This window comes from Rhagoletis pomonella, unplaced genomic scaffold, assembly GCF_013731165.1.
Source record: "Rhagoletis pomonella isolate Grant_MI unplaced genomic scaffold, Rhpom_1.0 Rhpom_scaffold_00004, whole genome shotgun sequence".
NCBI lineage: Eukaryota > Metazoa > Arthropoda > Insecta > Diptera > Tephritidae > Rhagoletis > Rhagoletis pomonella.
The window spans coordinates 60,775,426-60,795,884 of NW_023458558.1; the positions used below are offsets into that span (position 1 = coordinate 60,775,426).

The 20,459-nt window shown below is 34.8% G+C and overlaps 1 protein-coding gene across 2 annotated transcripts in view; it reads left to right on the forward strand.

Moving 5' to 3' along the window:
* LOC118737905 (uridine phosphorylase 1-like) overlaps nucleotides 1-20,459 on the forward strand; it is a 175,591-nt gene that overhangs the window by 24,192 nt on the left and 130,940 nt on the right. Inside the window, exon 1 of one of the 2 annotated variants that reach the window (XM_036468723.1) lies at nucleotides 11,526-11,973. The exons of the other annotated variant lie outside the window; for it this stretch is intronic. The gene's annotated coding sequence lies outside the window, so the exon portion shown is untranslated. Of the gene's footprint in view, nucleotides 1-11,525; nucleotides 11,974-20,459 lie in introns of those variants that run through there. 2 annotated transcript variants of the gene reach the window in all.

Consider the following 20,459-nt stretch of genomic DNA (forward strand, 5'->3'; position numbering starts at 1 on the left):
AACGATTTGGTACAACCTAGATGAATATTAGAAGCTTTAATATATTTAGTTATAATTACCAACCCATGGTAATAGTTCCCAATCCTTGGTCACATTTCCCAAATATTGTCAAAATTCGGGAACTAAATATGATTAGTTGTCGAAACTAATCCTTTTTCTCAGTGTAGTACAGTCGGAATTCAATGCTTATCTTTAACGGAAATTCCGGTTTGGCGTACTTAAATGGACTATTACGATTGTGTTGGCTTCACAATTCCATGGGTGGATTCATAAATGCAGGGTCGGATCCCAGGGGGGCGGTGATGCGGGGCGGGGGCGGTGATGCGGGGGGCGTTATTGTAGGGGTCTAAATTTTTAGAGAGAAAAAGTTAAGAAGCTAGAAAACAAATCTAAATCAATATTTGATTTAATGGTAAAAAGAAATAAAAATATTAAAAAACCAAATTTAATCATTACTGTAATTTCAAAACAGTAACAATGAGGTTGTTCACGCTTGCCAGGTTATCAGGTTATCTGGTTATCTGGTTATGTGGTTATATTTTTTATTCAGTTTACGACAAAAAATATATTAAGAATAATAATTTTTAACCAAATAACCTGATAACCTGACAAGTGTGAACAACCACATTGTTCAAAGAGTGATCAAAAATATAAATTTTTGTAGACACTAACTTGTAAATATTTATCAATAAAAAAATTGTGCATCACTATGCGCAAGTTCTTCAAAAGTATTTTAAATTAACATTTTTAAGTTTAGGTATCATCTCCTAAAGCGTCACAGTTCTCATATTTTACTTCCGGTAAAAGCTGAAACAATATTTTTTGCTTGATCAGAAACTTAAGGTTTCTTTGTGAAGTATAAGAGAAAATGTTGAGATTAGGATACGGTGTGTCCTTTTAATAGACCAGGTACTCCCACTCTCTCCAATATTACTACAATTATACAAACATAAGAATGAATAGGAAAATATTAAAAGCAACTGAAAGATGCTCCTACTAGCCGGGCCGACTAGAAGATATGAGGTTGGAGGAGCTTCCCACTGGCCTGGATTTTTCTAAGAGGCATCTATTTAGTACCGCACCCGAAAAATCCTTTGGCGGACTGGCTACCAGCTTTGAGCGTAACGGAACGAGCGCAGAGGCTGGTTCCCTCTTGGCAATCAGAGTAGATGGTTACCTTTTTACTAGGGCTGATGATACCCGGGTACCCGGTTACCCGGGTATTACCCGGGTGCCCGGGTACCCGGGTACCCGATTACCCGGGTATTACCCGGGGCTTTTATTACCCGGGTAGTCGGGTATTACCCGATTTGCCCGGGTACCCAGGTAATATACATATGTTGGTGCCGGTTAAACGAAAACACCCGGGTAATGCGACATAAAGCTTCTTGTATAATCTTTTTGGTGAGGATAAATATTTTTTCAGTGAGAAAATTTTTTTTTATAATTATTTTTTTATGTCTAGAGTGTACGCGACTATGTACACCTAACCGCTTGCCTGAGTAGACGGAGACAAGAAAAGTAAATTAAAACATTAGTTTCTGTACTTAAATTCAAACTTCTAATTTTTGTAAATGCATATACATACATGCATGTGTACATATGTATGTATGTATGTATATTTTAAAGAATATTAAATATTAATGTTTTAAAACAGGGACTGAGAACGAAATGTATGATCGAAACTAAATGCCATTGTCGTAGTTTTGTTCCCAAGAACGCGTCAAAACCAAAACCAAAATGAGAACAAAACTGACGAGAACGTTCTCATTGGGAATTATATAAGAACTAAACCCTGTGGTAGGCCACTGGTACAAAAAGTAAGGTGACAAAGCCTTATGCTATTCATTCACCTAAAGATTTTGTACTTTTATTGTATCAGCTTGTTCAAATTATAGTTTCTTTTCACATAATATTTAAAGCTTTTAAAATCACAATTATTTAATGAAGTTTCCTTAATACGAGAAGTAGGTTGATGAACGTATTGTTGTGAAATAATTGTGGAAGAAATTTTAAAATTTTTTTCATTCCAACACAAAAAATTACCTCAACTGTCGGTCATCGTTTAGATTCGCAGGTGGGTGTGTCTCAATAATTTTATTTGTTCCCGATCCGATATCTGTACGTGCATTACCAACTTCGTAAATATTAATATTTTAGACATGCCTAAAACAAGCTGGGTTTGGAAGTACGCTTGTGTGATGAATGACGGATTTGTCAAGTGCAATGTATGTGTTGTATATTATAATATTTCCCCATATGGTATGGAAGATTCTTATAAATTTTCCCTATGTACGTTCGTTTGCGTTATATAATCGTAAATGCGTTTAATTTTCACCTCTCCAGATTTTTTCGGGTGCCCGGGTACCCGGGTAATTACCATACTGCCCGGGTACCCGGTCTACCCGGGTCTACCCGGGTAATAAAATACCCGGCTACCCGGGTAATTCAATACCCGGGTAGGGCTTCACCCGCTACCCGGGTACCCGGGTAGCTCATTACCCGGGTGAAATCATCAGCCCTACTTTTTACCGACGTCGATAAGTTAGGCAGACAATCTACTTCTCCCTTAATGGTAGCCACCTGCCTGTACATTATTTGAATAAGATCTTACTGAATTTCTTAACACTGTTCATGTTGTTTTGTAAAAAAAATTAAAAAGCTAACAACGCCAGAAAATTAAAAAATGCTGATAAAAAAGCTGGAAGCTAAACATATTTTTTGCCGTTAAACTCAAATAAAAAAACCCAATCGGACCGGAAAAAAGCTAAAATGGTAATGGTCTGAAAACACTGAGCCTGATGAATAAAAACTAAGCCACAATTTTCTTGTAGTTACACGATTGGTGCAATATAGAAAACTTCTACTGTAAAATTTTAACAGATTGTTTTTCGTGATTGGGATAAAGAAAAATATTTGTGCATTCACACGATTCGGATACGATTTGCACCAAATTTTGGGCAACTGCTCATAATTTTAATGAGGCTTTTTCCAATTTTTCAAATTTTTATACAAAGTTTGATTTACATAGTTTTGTTTACACTTCATAAAGGTTACACTTTCATAAAAAAATAATAAACATTAAATAACCGGTGGGTAATAGCCAAAGAATGCTAAAATGACTCTTCCCTATATATATTTTCGCCACCTATATTTTTTTATATCCATGAATTTTTCAAGGTAATTAGTATTATTTTTAATAATTTCAACAAATTCAATTAGAATCGTTTCCCTAGAAAAACGAATCTTAACAAATAATTATAAAAACCTTAAAAGAAATGTTTTACAAGAGTGACGACTGCAATATAGTGAGAGTACCAGTTTAACAGAATAAAACATAACCAAAGGTCATAGAAAATAAGGATGCTGGCTATGTTTGTGGCTTCCCAATATTATATGTTCTTTTTGACAACGAAAGTGCTGCCACGTTTGTACGAAAATTTGTTTAAGACTATGTTCACTTTGTAGTAAAAGCTCTTTCTGGGTAGCAAAAGTAGCAAAGACTTAAATTATTATCCATATAATAAGGAGTAGTTGCTTATAAGTCAAAGCAATACCTTTTGCTTAACTTTTATACATCAACTGTCACTTTTTTTGTACATATGTATATGTAAATGTAGATTTGAAAATTTATTAATTGCAGATAAAAAATACTCGTTCGTTTTGCCTTAACCCATTTTCCAGTAATTCACTCCAACGGTATGCGTCATTTTCCTATAGCCAAATGTTCAGGATCCGTCCCTGCATACATGCGAAAATATGTACTTATTACCTTATATGCATATATAAATATATGTAACGATGTCTTGATATTTAAATATATAAATCCCCTTCTTATTGTCCTTGAAAGCTCTGTTGTGCTTTTCTACAAATTTCAATATTCTATGGCGTTGGTTTTCATTTACTCTTCTTGTGCTTGCCATCTGACACACTTTCTTTTTGTAATCCTTTTTTTCATCGCCGCCAAAGCCATGGCGCGTCAGCTGTCACCGGCGCTGTCTTTGGCAATTTAAATAATTTTTGAGCTGTCTGCTTTCGTTTAATGAGTAACAGCTGTGCATAAAGCAATAATACCAGCAGTGAAAAAGCTGGTTGTTAGCATTAAATTGTAGGGGTTGGGCCATCCACTTTTTATACCGTTCTTTTTCTCAGGCAAAGGAGTCATCGACGGCTGCCTCAGGTATGTGGCTTAGCCGGTTGTTGCTTTAGGCTATACAGCCTTGTAGGTTTGCCATACTCTTTGAATGATTAAAAAGGTACAGAGAGTAACTGCATACATTCGTAAACGCCACTATTCATTGTTCATGGTTTTACAATAACTTATTTAACATTTTAATTAATTTTCTGCAAAGTTCGATTGAAATCTTAAACACGTCCTTCCACGTTCCAAAGTTATAGGAAATGCAAATGCTTTTAGGTTCACCTTGGATACCAATAATCACTAGTTGCGGTGTACCATGCTCGTGTCAAAGGTCAGACAGGTCACCAAACAGACAAACATAAGTCTTTAGTTGTACGAAAGTTTACTTCAGTACATACACATAAACTCGCACTACCACCATTACTAATACTAACTACATACATATATGGCTCCCAATTCAGGCAAGTTGCCAATAAAAATACAATATTCTATGAATCTTTTAATGAAAATACATATATATACTCAACAGGTTCTCAGACCCAAAAACTGATTGTTGCTTCATTAAAGAAATTAAACTGAGGAATAGGGTAAGATGACAGGGCCGCCAGACCTAACTTATTTTCGAAGTAAAAATATTTAAGGCATAAGTTGTGTTATATGCATTTAAGAATGTATAGGTATCAGATTGCTTGAGTAGACGGTCTTTTGCAGGAACCAGGTAGGAAAGGAATATTATATAAAACGTTACTTACTTTCGTTAATGTCGAAGTTCTGGTTTTTATGCATTCTTAACTAAATATTGTTCAAAATCAATATATACTATTGCCAAACCTTTTCATTGTCACCAGGGGTCAAAATAATTCGCTAGTGAATGAAGACACATGCTGTTAAATTTAATGATTCGTTTATATTTTTTTTGCGTGAAGTATGGGCAGGAAATGATGTACCCACGCGAAATTTAAAGCATCTGGCGAAAGTGGCCGCAAACGGAAAGTGTCTGGCAATACTTAATATTGGATTTTTTACCAGTATTTCGTGAAGCATATAGAAAAACCAGTACTTCGACTTAAAAAAAGGTAAGTAACGCTATTACATAAATTTCCTACATACTACCTGCCGCCTATTCATGTAGGCAGATGCGCATACATTCTTAAATACATATAGCACTACTTACTTATTCACTAAATTTCGTTATTTCAAAAATAAGCTAATATGTATAAATATATTTTACATACATACAGTACATTGTATTTTTTTTGAATTTAAGTTATTTATAGGAACCCATAAGGAAAATTACCATCTTTCTTTATAGATTTTTATGTAATTTAATGCCATAACGTGCTGAAATGCAAAGCAGATTTATTGCTGGAGCCACCCCAGTCGTCCTTGACGTATTAGTAACCTTACGCGACTACATACACTACGATTATTAGTTACTCATACGCACTGGTGTCGAAAGCTCTATTATTGATTTGCTTTGTTAACTGCTTACATATTATTTACATATCGTCGTTTAAAGTACAAAACCGCGTGGCAACAAAATGAAAAAACATGTATTTGAGGTTGCATAAATTATTTTCCAGATAGGAAAAACACCTATATTTCAAAAAAGTTCCCTTTTTTATAAAGCAATCGCATTTTTGGCTATTTTACATATTTCAGGACGAATGGATAAAGATTGAGCCAAGAGCTTGTGTGAGCAAATCCAATTTTTGGCAGCAAATGCCAGGTACGCGGGTTTGCAGAATGACGGATACGCGGTTTTCTACTTTAAACGACGTTAAATGCTCGGAATATCGCAATACGGCTGGTGCATGGATGTATAAATGCATTATAGGTTGTGTTTAAGAGGAGGCTAGCAAACTTTAAACATTTCAAATTTGGCTTAGATGAAAAATCCATAAAATACATCCTATTTATTTTATGAATGTGAAAGTTTGTGAGTTGAACGTATTTCAATGAAATTTGGCATAGCTAGAGGCTATGACCTCGATTAAGATATAGGATATTTTTTGAAGGGGATTGCCGCTTCTTTCAAAAGTTAAAATCAACTATGTATTTATGAAAGTTAGATAAAATGTTACAACAGTGTAAGTACCAAACAAAATCAGTTTAAAAACGATTTAATATTTGTTTTTTTTTTTGAGAGAGTTTTCATAAACCTAAAATCAATTTAATTAACTATTAAAATCAAATATTTTAGTATGAGAAAGGATAAAGGCGAATTTATTTCAAAATATTTTTAAATAGGGTTGCCGCCTGTTAAGGAATGCAAATACAATTTAATTAAAAGGTTAAACGAAACGTTTAAATATGGGTATCAAATGTGAGGGGGTAAAGAAAGCTTTATTTCGATGATATTTCTGAAGATAGTAGCCACCCATATAGAAATTTAAAACCATTTTAATCAAACCTGCAATATTATAAATGTGAAGGTTTGTAAGTTAGTGAGTGTATATGTTTGTTGCTCATTAATGTCAACACGGTAGGACGTATCTCTATGACACTTATAGGCTGTAATCTGGATTAACATACAGGATATTTTATGAAGGGGGTTGCCACTTTTTCAAAAGTAAAAATTCAATTATTTGTTAAGTTAGATGAAATATTACAATAATGTGGATGTAAAACAAATGTTTAAAAAATTTTTTTGAAGAGAGTTGCCACCTTTTCATAAACATAAATCAATTTAATTAATTATATAAATCAAATATTCTAGAATGGGTACCAAATGAGAAAGGTTTAAGGCAAATTTAGTTGTAAATATTTTGAAAGAGTGTTGCCACCTGTCACGACAGGCTTTCTTTCGAAAATATTTTTAAAAAGGGTTGCCGCCCGTTTATAAATTAAAAAACATTTTAATCGACAAGTTAAATGAAATATTTAAATATAGGTGTCCCGAATGGCAGGTTTTACTTAGTAAACTTTGAGGACTTTTAAACCCCTGCAACTGCTTTTTTTGAAGACATAGCCCACAGGTTTCAAGAAACAACCCATGACGATGAAGCTCTGACACTAATTGAGTATAAACTTTTCGCAATGGTAGGAAAATGGATGTGGGATTTCAGTTCGCTCACTCTGCAACGAACGGGGGAACTGTCCAATGAGTTTTTCAGGGAGTCGCTCACTCTGCAACGATCGGGGGAACTGTCCAATGAGTTATTCGGGGAGTTGAATTATGACACCAAGTCACCAAAACACAACCTATACTATTTCCCGAGCAAAGGCAAATTTCCCATAATATTATGAACCGTGTGGAGAGCGGCCCTTATTTCTTGTACGCACCAGGGGGGACTAGCAAGACGTTTCTGCTAAATTTTCTACTGCACTAGCGGTACATCCTCAGGGGTAGCAGCTACCTTGCTCAGTGGAGGAACAACTGCGCACTCGGTGTATAAACTGCTCCAGAACCTTGCGATGCACCAACTTGCAACAGTGGTGACGGAGCTATGTTGCAACAATGCAAATTAATAGATTGGGACGAATGAGCGATGCCACACAAGCATGCGTTCGTGGCACTCGATCGAAGCTCGGAAGATATCCGCGTCAGCCGTTTGCTGACGCCAGCAGTCATCGAAAGTGGCACTGCGGTAGGGTAGATAAATGCGTGCGTCAAAGCTTCGCCAATGGGGGCAAGGGTGGAAATATTGAGCCTCACTACTAACATCCAGAGATAGAGAGTCCGCTCATGACCTCCTCCGATTTCGAAAATTCTTTTTGCATCGGAAAGGTAGTGTCCCATACTAATCTGGTTAAGATTTGATCAGTGCATCATGAGATGTATATATATATATTTTTTTTAAATGAGAATTGAGGTCGGTTATTTTTTGTAAAAATTACTTGTTTATACTTAAATATTTATTAATGCAAACAAGTTTGTGAAAACCAAAATTCTATTTCCAAGTATTTGCATTTAAGTGGCGACAACAAAAACCATGTGAATAAGCTGTTTCTCAATTACTGGGCACGAAATATCACTTTTTGCGTTGACGTACTTCTGGTACATTACATTTTAGAGAGCTAATTTTTCGCTTACTCTCTAATTACCCCGTCCAGTACGGAAATACCCAATAGCTGGACCGCTTGGAAGATGTTCAGATACAGAAACTTTTGTTGCGGCAACTCGAAACTCGATTGGGAGAGAGGGTACCGAGTTGCCCTCGTTCGTCTGAGTTATTCAAGTTGTCGGTTCACAGCGGACAACAACAATTGTATACAAAAGACTTGCAAACAGCAGGAGTGCCTGTTTTGGTGACTCCACTCACTCTAAAAGCGATTACGGTATGATCCCAGCTACTTACAGGCTCATAGACTTTTTGGTTTCGTGGTGGCCGAGTTACTTGTGTAATCCAGTGTGTGATGTATGCGATGTTTCTCTTAAAGCCTCTGCAGTGTGTATTTCTTGTTGCGGTGTTTGCGTACCTAATCATCAAACATGCTGTTTTTATTTCCGGGTAAAATACGCAGGGCGATCATACTTTGTATGGAAAAAAACGTGTAGCACCGTCAGGAAATATTATAAAACATCAACGTGAAAGTTTGTTGAATTTTTCTAATTTATGTATAAAGACCCAAATTGGAAATTATGGTTTTTGTAATATCATAGGTTTTATTTTTATAAAAAATAAGGTTACATAAAACTAGCAAAGAAAAAATAGTAAACCTTTTGTTTAAAGGAGAAGTCAGCTTTTAGGCAGGTGGTATCCTTTTCAAGAAATATGCTCTGTCTTAATCACAGTCACAGTCATGCCAAATTTTAGGCAAAAAAAAAAGACCAAGCAGTATATACACTCACTAACTCATACACTTTTACATTTGTAATATTAGGATGACTTCATTTTACTTCTCAATTAAATCCCTGAGCTGGCGGCAACCCTCCTAAAAATACTTGCCATCTTTCGTAAAGCTTCTCTCGTTTGTTACCCAGATTGAAATATTTTTTTTTTAACTTATTAATTAAGTGGGTTTTGAATTTCAAAACAGCTGGCAGCTTTCATTAAAAATATTTCTGAAATAAGGCTTTCCAATTTCTAAACCTCTCTCGTTTATAACCGTATTAAAATTATTATTTTTTTGACTTGTTAATTAAATTAGTTTTAACCTTTTTAACCGATGGCAACCCTCTCAAAAAATATTTTCAAAACTAATCTTTTTTATCATCTTTTGTTTGACGCCCACATTGTTGTGATACTTTATTTAAATTATTAATTAATTGATTTTAGCTTTTTGACAGGTGGCCACCCTCTGGAAAATATTTTCGAAATAAATTATTTTGGAACCTCTATCGTTTATCGTCTGCACTGTTGTAATATTTTTTTACCTTATTTTTTTAATTATTTTTAACATTTAGAAAGGCGGAAACTCTCTTCAAAAAAATATTCGATATGTTCATCTACGTACACCTACTCTGCCGCAAAAAAGTAGTAATTATATTTTTGTGTTGTTTGCTGTAGAATAAACCATATTTTTACAAAAAATAGCGGTAAAATATTCGAAATATATTGTGAGAAATTCGCTTTACCACTACTTTATTCTGGCAGTGTATATGTGAGCCGAATTATATAACAGCCGTTTAGTATGAAAGAGCAACAAACACACACACACACATATTCACAAATTTTCACATTTACATATAATATTGTAGGATTCAACTCTCAGACTAAAAAGTTATGTGGTACCTTCAACTGCAGCATGCTTTAATTATGTGAACAAAACTTTTTCATACATATACATTTATACGAATTTTAATAGATTCCTTTCCGCAAACCAATGTGTGCATGAGACGCATAATTACTATAACATCATTCAGCTAAAACTATACATAAATGTTATGAATTCGCCAAAGTGAGCAACGTGCGTAAATACGTATTCACACAGTGGATGCTGCTACATACACACATACATATATATTTTGTGTACCCAAGGGGTGCAGCCATGGCGTTATGCCAAAAGTATTTCGAAGTGAATAAATACACACACATCTGGTTAACTTTAAAACTCGGCGCTTGAAAAGTAACTCCTTATAAAAGGCTATATTAATACTTATGTACATACATACATACATTCTAACTTTACTCGTACGTATGTACATACGTATGTATGTCCATAGATATGTATACATGTAGACATATATGTATGTATGTATATGCAAACTTACTAAACAAATTATGTTAGTACGTACTTATCTATCCGTTTCTACTTTTACTTTATATTTATTTTTTAATGTACACAAACTTGCATACCTACCTACCTTCGTCTACGCACAAAATGGGTGTGGGCATGTACATATTTACACTTTTCTGCGATTATTCATTTATTAACATTTGACTCATGGCTAGCCCTGTGGCATCATTTGTTGATATGACCCCAACCAACGTCATAGGGTTAGCAGCTGAAAACTTATTGAACGTCACTGCATACCTACATAAGCTCGTTATTAATATGTAGTCGTGTGGACATGCGTATAGTGTAAATTTGTGCTGCTCGTGTGCTCTTACCCCAGGACACGATGCGCTGCGCTGCGCATAATTCAATGCTCAGGACTCGATGCTCATTGCTCAATGTATTGCTACAAACGCTCTCTGCGCCTAAATGTATGTATGAATGTACTATTGAGTAATAGTGTGTAGAGAAAAGCTTTGTCTATTTTCATATGGCTTGTTTCAGATGAGTGTTAATACGTTAAGCAGTGTTTGCATTGTTAAACTTTTCGTTCAACATTTGCGTTCAACTCAACGTAGGGTTGCACAATGGAAGTTGACTGGCTAAATGTTAGCTGGCGACCAGCTTTGTTGAACGCGATTAGTTGAAAGGCCGTTCAACTAAAAGTTGAATGCATAGTTGAACAACAAACGCTGATATAAACGCATTTGAACGGCGAATATTTTTTAATATTTTTTCATGTTTTGATATTTTTAGCCAATCAACGTTTTTACGTGCAACCCTGCGTTGAGTTGAACGCAAAGTTGAACAATGCAAACACTACTTTACTGCTCTTCATTTAATTTGTTATTGACTTAAAATTTCTTTCGACTTTTCGCCTACTGACAACATCATTCAACCAAAACTCCAAATAACTCATTATCAATGAGTCAAATGATTCATTATTACCTAACATACCGTCACTTTGCGGCAAATTTTTGTGCAAATTTCGCTTTAGTATTGTCAGTTAGACTTAATTGCTGTAATTACAGTTTATGTGCATATATAAATATATTGTTGTTGTTTGTCATTCTCACCAATTTTCGGGAAAAAGTGAAATTGGCCAAAACGCATGAGCAGCTTTTGACAGTAGTGAGTCAAATGTCGCTTGAGTGCTTTCAACCAAATACAAAAAGCCTTGTTGTTTGTTTACACCACTGTGAGCCACTCAGATGTGTCGAACGTGGAGTTACATGCATACAATCATACGACTAGCTTGCGCATGAAGCAATGAAGTTCAGTTAGTGTTGTACATTTCGGGGTGTTGGTTGTTATTGTGTATTCGCTTGCAACTTTGCGACATTTTTTTTTTGTACGCATTTACCCATGGTAGTGACGGATTGGCAGCACAAATTATCAGCGCGTGTCATGAGAATTATACAACGATTAGCCTTTTTGAAGTAGTAGTAATTAAATCAATAATAAAATCAAACGATTGCGACAGTTATAGCTAATTTAGTTGTGCGGTTCTGATTGAAGCTTAAAAGCGTAGATTTTTCAAAATTTTCCGCAAATCAACGTAGTAGAGTTTAGTGATTTTGTTGACGGATAACAAACAACAAAGTAGTCAAAGGAAAAGTTATTCTATATAAAATAAAATCGACTATAACTGCCACAAAATCAAATTTTGGGTGAGTAAACATTTTACGAAAATTTTACCAATACGCACTTATGTATACATATGTAGGTAAATACATACTTCGGTATACATACATATCTATTGTACATATGTACCTATTTGCCTCGGCAAACAAGATTACTCTCAAAATTGCCAAAATTTTTTGTTTACCAAGTTTAAAGATCAAACAAATATTTAAAAATGTGGTACATACATACATAGCTGGGAACTAAGAGAAATTGATTGAAAATAAAAATTGCATAATTTTTTAATTAGTGAATATGTTTATTCTTTCGCTAATAACTAGCGAAAATAAATTTGCTTGACTTTGCCAGCATCGGATATGACTTGGTGTACACATATTTACAAAATGTACAAACATAAGTATGTAAATAAATAAATGTTTATAAATGTGTGTGTTTGTGAACGTATGTATGTATCAGCCAACCCACAAACAAAATGAAAAAATAAACAAAATTCAACAATGCCGCCGATGGTTTTCGAAGAAAGCGCCCAAATAAATGAGCAGTCTCAGTCGAATAGACATAACAAAAATCGATAACAAAAATTCGTATACATAAAATGAGCGGAATAGTAGCGGGTGGTAAGAATTTGATTGTACTTTTTCTTACAACGAAGTTTCCTTAGGTTTGAAGTGCGCTTAGACGTTTATCGCACACCATCTTCAAAAGGGGCACAACTAAAAAAAAAATGTTTGATGGATTTTTGTGCATAGACCAATTCCTAGGAATTAATGAAAATATATATTCCTGCATGATTATATTTTCTAACTAGAAAAGGACTATTATACCTGTTTTTGTATTGATTGTATTGAATCTGTGCGACCCACAAGCAGATATTTTTTCGGATATGATTTTTGAGTTGAGCCTCTTTTGAAGATGGTTTGCGATAAGTATAGGTATGCATACGTATGGATATGTAAGTACTATGATACATTCGCAAGGCGGAATTTAATCACTGCCACATTACTATGTATCTTACATACATAGTCATAATTACCTTTATACATACACTTTATTTTATTTCTATAGGTAAATACATTTTGTTTATCGTCGTTTAAAGTACAAAACCGCGTATCGTCATTCTGCAAAAACCACGTAACTGACATTGGCTGCCACAAATTGGATTTGCTCACACAAGCTCTTGGCTCAATCCTTATCCATTCGTCCTGAAATACACTAGCCAGAAGTGCGATTGCTTTATAAAAAAGAAAACCATTTTGTAATATGAGTGTTTTTACACTCTAGAAGATAATTTCGACAACTTTACATACGCGGTTTTGCATTTTGCTGATACGCGGTATTGCATTTTGTTGATACGCGGTTTTGCACTTTAAACGACGTTATGTAATGTTTCAGCTAGCCTTCGTTTAGTGAAAAATGATAATGAAAATGGATAGAAGTGAAAAAATAATTTTCTATTTAAATTGCTGGTGAAACCGGCAGTTAAGGGCTTGTTTAAGAAAAATAATTATGTAGGAAACTAGAGTATTTTCATAAAAAGCCGCCATAATTTTTTATATTACCCTCATATCTTATAAGACAGAAAGAAGTAACCAGGAATACTTGATAAGGATGTTTCATTGTTATAGAAGACCATGGAAGACCAAAAGAATTAAGAACAAATATGTAAATGCTTCTTAGCAATTTAGTAGTCCACCTTTACATGTACCATACAATTCCTGGAGTCATTGAAATCCAAGTTTCCAAGATAAGGGCTTTAATATCGGAACAGAGTTAAATTGGCAAAATCTTCATAAGGGAATTGCACACATGGCTGCCAACTATCCTTTGCTATGAGGAGCCATATTGAGAATAAAAGAGGGCCAAAATGTGCCAAATAGAAAAATAAAAGTGCCATCCTTTTTAATCCTTCCCATTTAGCAATAAAATAAAAACCACATTTCTAAAACAAAAGTGCAATGCCAAGATAAGATAAACCCGTTGAATAATCTTTAAAAATTAGAAAATTTTAGTTGATAAAAAGAAGTATTCGCGAAGGATTTCACAAAAATGTATTGAAATATTACTATTTTTGAAAAGTGCCATTATGGCACTAAGTGCTAAATTGAGAAATTAAGTGCCATTAGATGTAAAATAGGGCCAAAAAATGGCACGGTTTGAGCCAAGTTGGCAGCCCTGATTGCACAACCCTGAGTTCCTCGATCGGCTGAGCAAGCAAACCAGTCGGGGAAAGTAATGTTCTCCCAAACAGCCAAGCTTTTGGTGACCAAATCGTACCAACTTTCGCCTTATACTACACGAATATCCCGTCAAGAAGAGAGCGGCAAAAACCAAGACCGTGGAGAAGGGAGGAAATAAGTTCCTACACGGAATTATCCGACCGAATTCCGGACCACTGCAGCGTTTATCAGGCAGAAGTTCTAGCTATAAAAGAGGTGGCTGTTAATACACATGTTGTAGACAAGACTATAACACAGGGCGACAAAATAAGACCGATCTCCTTACCCAGAAACCAGAAACTATACTTTCCCGAAGGTTTTCGATGCGCTGAATTCAAATCTATCACATCATGATTTTGAGATATTCTTACCTATAAGTGCAAACATCACGGGTTTTGGGCACATTTGAGCTCCTGTAACTCGATGAACAAAATTTTTTTCAGAAAGATCATCTCGTTATTTAAAAGTACTACTCTTCCCTCCCTCCCTTCCCTCCAAAATTAATTTTAAAGCTTTGAAAAATCTTCATTTGTCACCGAGAAGTCGTCTATTGCATTTACTGAGTTTAGTTTTCTGCGGCTATGCACGTAATATAGATGCATCGGATTAAGGGTGCTAAATTCAACAGACGACTTCTCGGTGACAAATACATTATTCAAGAGGTCAATAGGTCATGGTTAGACGAGGGCACTTGTACAACAACTAGGCTACTATGTCCACAAATTGATAGGAAAAAACCGAAGATTTGCTGTCATGGCTTGTGTAATCGGTCATTGGCTATTTGGTAGGCACGCTTCGAGATTATAAATATTTCCTATCCATATTGCAGAAGTTGCTGAGACGGGGACGAAGAAGAAACAGTTGAGCACTTCTTCTGAAGCTGCCCAGCTTTAGCTAAGATAAGAGCGGTCTTTCTAGGTAGGCACTTTTTCAGCTCTCTCACGGAATTATCCGGTGAAGGAATAAAACCGATCCTGCGCTTCATAAAAGCTTCAAAATGGTTCTATGCAGAATAGTCACTGACGTTCCCGTGTTTCACAGTGGTATCACAATGGACCTGCAAGGTCTAAGTGAGTTGGTGATTGGACCGACTGCCACATCAACCTAATCTAACCTACACGGTAAGCCTCATCAAGTATGAATTTGGTTCTTCGGGACGTTACTGCTCAATTAGGGGTTTCCACATAACTTCCACGGAAATAACTTCCGTCGAACCGTGACTTAAGTTCCATGGAAGTTATGTCGTGAAATTACCACCATCGTACGATTTTGGTAGATGGAAGTAAAGGCTGACATTACTTCCACAGATTTGATTCATGGAAGTTATGTCAGACATAAGTTCCGTGATAATTTTACATATATTAAATGGGCCGCTCACTGAACAATTTGAATTTTAAAAATCTTAAATTTAAGTGTAAAAGCTGGATGTACGGCGCGAAATTAGGTATTTTCGCTTAAAATTTAGAATTTGGTTTGCAGACAGACCGGTTTCGGCGTTGTGTCATCTTCAGTGTAATTTTTCGTTCTGGATTAATATTAAAGTATTAAGGATAGACATGGTATTCCCTTCCACTACCTTCCACTACTTCCACTACTAACTACAAAAACAAAGAAGAATCACTGACTTCAACTTACCAGCAACACAAGCCAGAACAATTCATCTACCTATTCAGCACCGCAAATACTGCAAAATTAAGAAGACGTACCTAACAAAAGAAAGAGCTAGTTAATAAGGAGTATAAATACGAGCAACCAACAAAAATTTTCCAGAACGAAAAATGACACTGAAGATGGCACAACGCCGAAACCGGTTTGTCTCCAAACCAAATTTGACAAGGGATGACGGAAATCCGTTCCAAAATATGTCAATAAAATAATGGATGGATATAAGATTTTAGTAGCACAAGCAATGAATTTAATGCAGCCAATTTTCGAAGCTGTTGTTTTCTGACTTAACACGTCCTTTTTTAATTCTGAGATTTATTTAAAAAAAATGTTGAACGAACTTTCGATTTTCAGTTTAATAACATTATAGTTTAAAAAACTTAAACCTCGCCATTATAATTTCCATTCGTATTGTCATCAGGTATGTAACTTGAGAATATAAATCGCTGCATCTTAGTTTTGTAAGGAAAATTCGAATGTACAAACTTCAGCCATTCACTTAGAATGCGCCTAGTACCCGAAAATATGCTTTCGACAAGAGACTGCTGTCATGGGTTGAAACTTTTTACCAGGGGGCTCCTGGGGTCGCTGATACTGAATCTGAAGTCAGTTTTTCGAAATTCAAAATTGCGGATTCAATTTGATGATCTGCATCTAGATGCCCTAGGAATATTTCTGCATCAAAAAGAAAATTTTGGAAAAAATGCCGCTTACGTTATTTTGGCGGTTAGGGCTCGATATATACATTATACATTGTACATATATCGGGGATATATGGAGTATTGCGTATTTATATGTATATTGAGAAATTTTTGTAAATGTCTACGAGCCGCACTAAAATCAAGAGAGCTTTTGTTTTTAAATAGTTGTTTTGTAAGTAAAATTGCGTCCAAAGTATCTATGCTAAGCCTATTTGTGATTGCGATTTTTTTAACTTAAATTTTGGGAAAATTCTCTTTGCATTGATAAATACTTATTTTTATTAAAGTGCGCAAAACTTTCCCGGACGAACTTCAACAAAAACTGAAATTTTATGGGTTTTTTTGACGGGTGTAAGTCAAACCATCTAATTACACAGACATATTTGTGAACAATAATTTAAATAAAAACACATAATTAAACAAGGAAAAAGTATACGACTTAGTATTAGTATTAAAAAATGAATACAAAGCTTCCTTAAGCTTCTCTTCAACTTCATCCAAAACGAAAAACTGAAATTTGATGGGTTTTTTGAAGCGTGTAAGTTAAACCATCTAATTACACAGAAGACAGTTTGATCAAACAATGTGACCCTGTAAGGTCCATATAAGGCATCAACACACATGTGCGATTCTGACGGTGCGAATCTGTTCCGAAAAAATTACAACAATGCCGCAACTATTTATTGGAACATTCACAGCTCTTCATTTCGTCGTGCCGAAATTGCAGACCTACGCGTTCGGAAACGAAAAAGGTCAATAGGCGGGTTCTGTATAATTTAAACAAAAATTAACGTAAGAAAACAAAACATCTTGATTGTTCAAAAGCAAAGAATTTGATGAAGATTGTTTTTTGATGTGTGCGTAATTGTGTTTTCGAAGTGGTAAATTCTGTAGCATCAGAAACGGTGCGGAGGTCGAGGTGAACTCGAGCCGGCAAAAAAACAATATTGTGAAATTTATTAAGGGCAGCAGTCTACCGGATATCCGATTGGATATCCGAATCCGGCTGTTATTTTTTAAAGGTTATTCGGAATCCGGTTATCCGGTAAAATCTATATCCGGCACATCCCTAAAATCAACAAACAAAATGTTTAGCAACTTTGGAATACTTCTTATTTAATGCATATTCAACAAGAAATAATAGAAGTCATTTCTTTTGCTTTCTTTTTCGTGATTTCATAGGTTTCTAAATTCGTGTTTGGTGGTTTGAGAATTTAACATTTTCCAAATTGCTTGAATTCTTTATTTTAAAATTGTTTCTTTTTCTAAGTATGGTAGCTGGAAGCCTCATTACTTTTCCTGTGCTGCACACCAATTTTAAAAAATTGCTCTCACAATCGAGCGCTATGGATTAACTTTTGTCAATCGACGAGTTTTTAAGTACTGGAGCTTAGCTTACCGCATTAAATTGCACTTTTATGAGTATTCAGTAAACCGAAGTAAAAATATATATACTTGGCACTAGTGAAAAACCTATTATAAATCTGTGGACATTTGACAAAACCACTTAAATCTATCTTTCACGGAGAAAGAAAATATCATATGTCGGCAAAGCTCCGTTTTGTCAAATGTCCACAGAAATGTATATACATATGTTTTTTATATGTAAACTCGTATATTTATAGTATGTGCTTGACTGTTGCAATTGGCAACAACAGTACAAGTGATGTTGGCTGCAACTAAGTTCTGACGAAAGTAAAGTTCGTTTTTCGTACGTATGCAGGTAGTTGAATTACTTTTTCAAGGGCACTTTAGACACATATGAACATTTCGTCGATGTTTTTGCAAACGCCCATTGACCAGTTGCAAAACAGCCTAAATCGCCGTTGTGGCAAAAATGAGATTTGGTAACCCTAAACTCCAGGCATCGCGATTTATGCATACAAGTCGTTAAATCGGTATTAAAACAACAGATTTGTAAAATAATAGCTAGAGTAAATACCCCCTATCAAGGCAATGGCGCGTATTCATAGTCCAGCAACTAAGTCGAAACTAACAAAGTTGCAGCTTAAATTTAAGTACCAACTTAAAATTTACTTCTATTCATAGTCGCATTTCAGACTTCTACTAAGTAGTTTCGACTTAGTTTACGATATAGCAAAACGAGTGTGAAAATGTATCGATTTTTCTTTACGATATTTTGGAAAAATTACATTTTTATTAAATAATGTCAAGTTTGATCGTCCGTTTATGTAATTTTTTTTTTCATTGCATGATTATGCAAAAGAATAAGGTATCATTTTCTTGTTAATTGTGTGAAATAGCCAGAACAACCGCAGTGATGTGAAGTCGATGTTTATCGAAAGCATGCTGTGAAACATACAAATAGTAGATATCTAAATGTTACGCACAAATTTACTTTAAAAGAACCAGCGTGAAACTGACTTATTATATGAGAATTTATCTAAATTATTCCAATTATAAATTTGTGATTTAGCTTTATTCGAATTGTAATACGCATTTAATTTCATCTTCCGAATAAAATGGATCGATCTTTGTAAATTTTAATTGGAGATTATTCAATATTATCAAAATCACCCTCTACCAACTTAATTTTTACATATTTCGTCTGTTTTCCCTTAATTTGATAAAATACTTCTTCCTAGTTACGACTTAGTTGCAGCTGCAGCCGAAACTAAATTTTAAGTTGGTACTTAGCCAGAAAAGTCGAAACTAAGGCGACTATGAATAGCTTTAGTTGTGACTTAGAATAGTTTCGACTTAGTTGAGTACTAAATGCGCCAATGACTTCAAAGAATAAACCGTTTTTTCGCTCTCCTGTAAAATTTATATACGTACAGTAGCTTAACAACATAACACATTTATACATATCTACATGCATACATATATATCGTTCATTTGCTGCAAGAGTGACCTAAAAAGTGTTTTTTTTAGCAGTATCGATTAGTTATATGTAGCTTATTAAAAGCAAAGAAGGTAAAGAAAAGAAGGTAAATAGTAAATTTTAAGCTATTTTCTCGAGTTTTTAATTTTTTGGCTAATAACACTCTTGCAGCAAATGAGCGATATGATATGTATTTGCATGTAAATATACCTAGTGATATAACTTAGAGGTTTTAGGTGCATACCACCATCTGGCAAATCCAAGGTTTCATCCCTGGTCCGGCCCCATAAAAACCATTTGCATCAAGACTCCCACCGCAAATGGAAGAAGAAGCTCGGTGGTTGAAACCCCCCCTCGAGTCAAAGAAAAATATTTCACTAATATGGGTCTAGAAAAAAGGCTCTTTAGAAGAAAGTATGCGTAATAAAGTTTCAAACACGAATTTTTAAAATCATATATTAAAATTTTTCGCTTTATTAAAAAACATTTTGATAATTTTAAACACATAAAATTTTTCTTTTTACTTATAAATCAATGAAACGAAGAATTTTAAAATTTTTCGTGGTTTTTTGAAAAATTCTTCTAGAACTTCGTCAACTTAAAAATATTCCCAAAAGACGTTGTATTAGCTACTTGTAATGCTTCGAAAGCATTTTGAAAATGTTCGTGTGAAACTCGTTTTTTGCACATTTTTACCTCCAGAAGAATGTTTTGTTTCGATTACTTTTTCATAGAAAGCAAACAATTCTTCAGTTTTTTTTTCGTTAAAATCATACTTTGGAAACAAAACACTAAAATTTTTTAAAACTGATTTATGGTTTAGGAACCGGCTTTTCAAATGAGCAATATATGTATCAAAGAAGGGAATGTAAAAAGCAATGCGATAGTATGCCTCGGCGTCTCCGGTTTTCACATTAAAGCGATTCTTTTGGCGACTGCTGTATCGCGGTGCTTTGATTTCTGTACCTAGGTTGGTGCATACTTCTTCTACGGTTTCGAAAAGTAAATGAAAGTTTTTTCTGCATCTTGTCGCATTTCTTCAAATTCCTTTAAAGCGTCGTCGGCTAAGCTCATTGCTTCTGCAA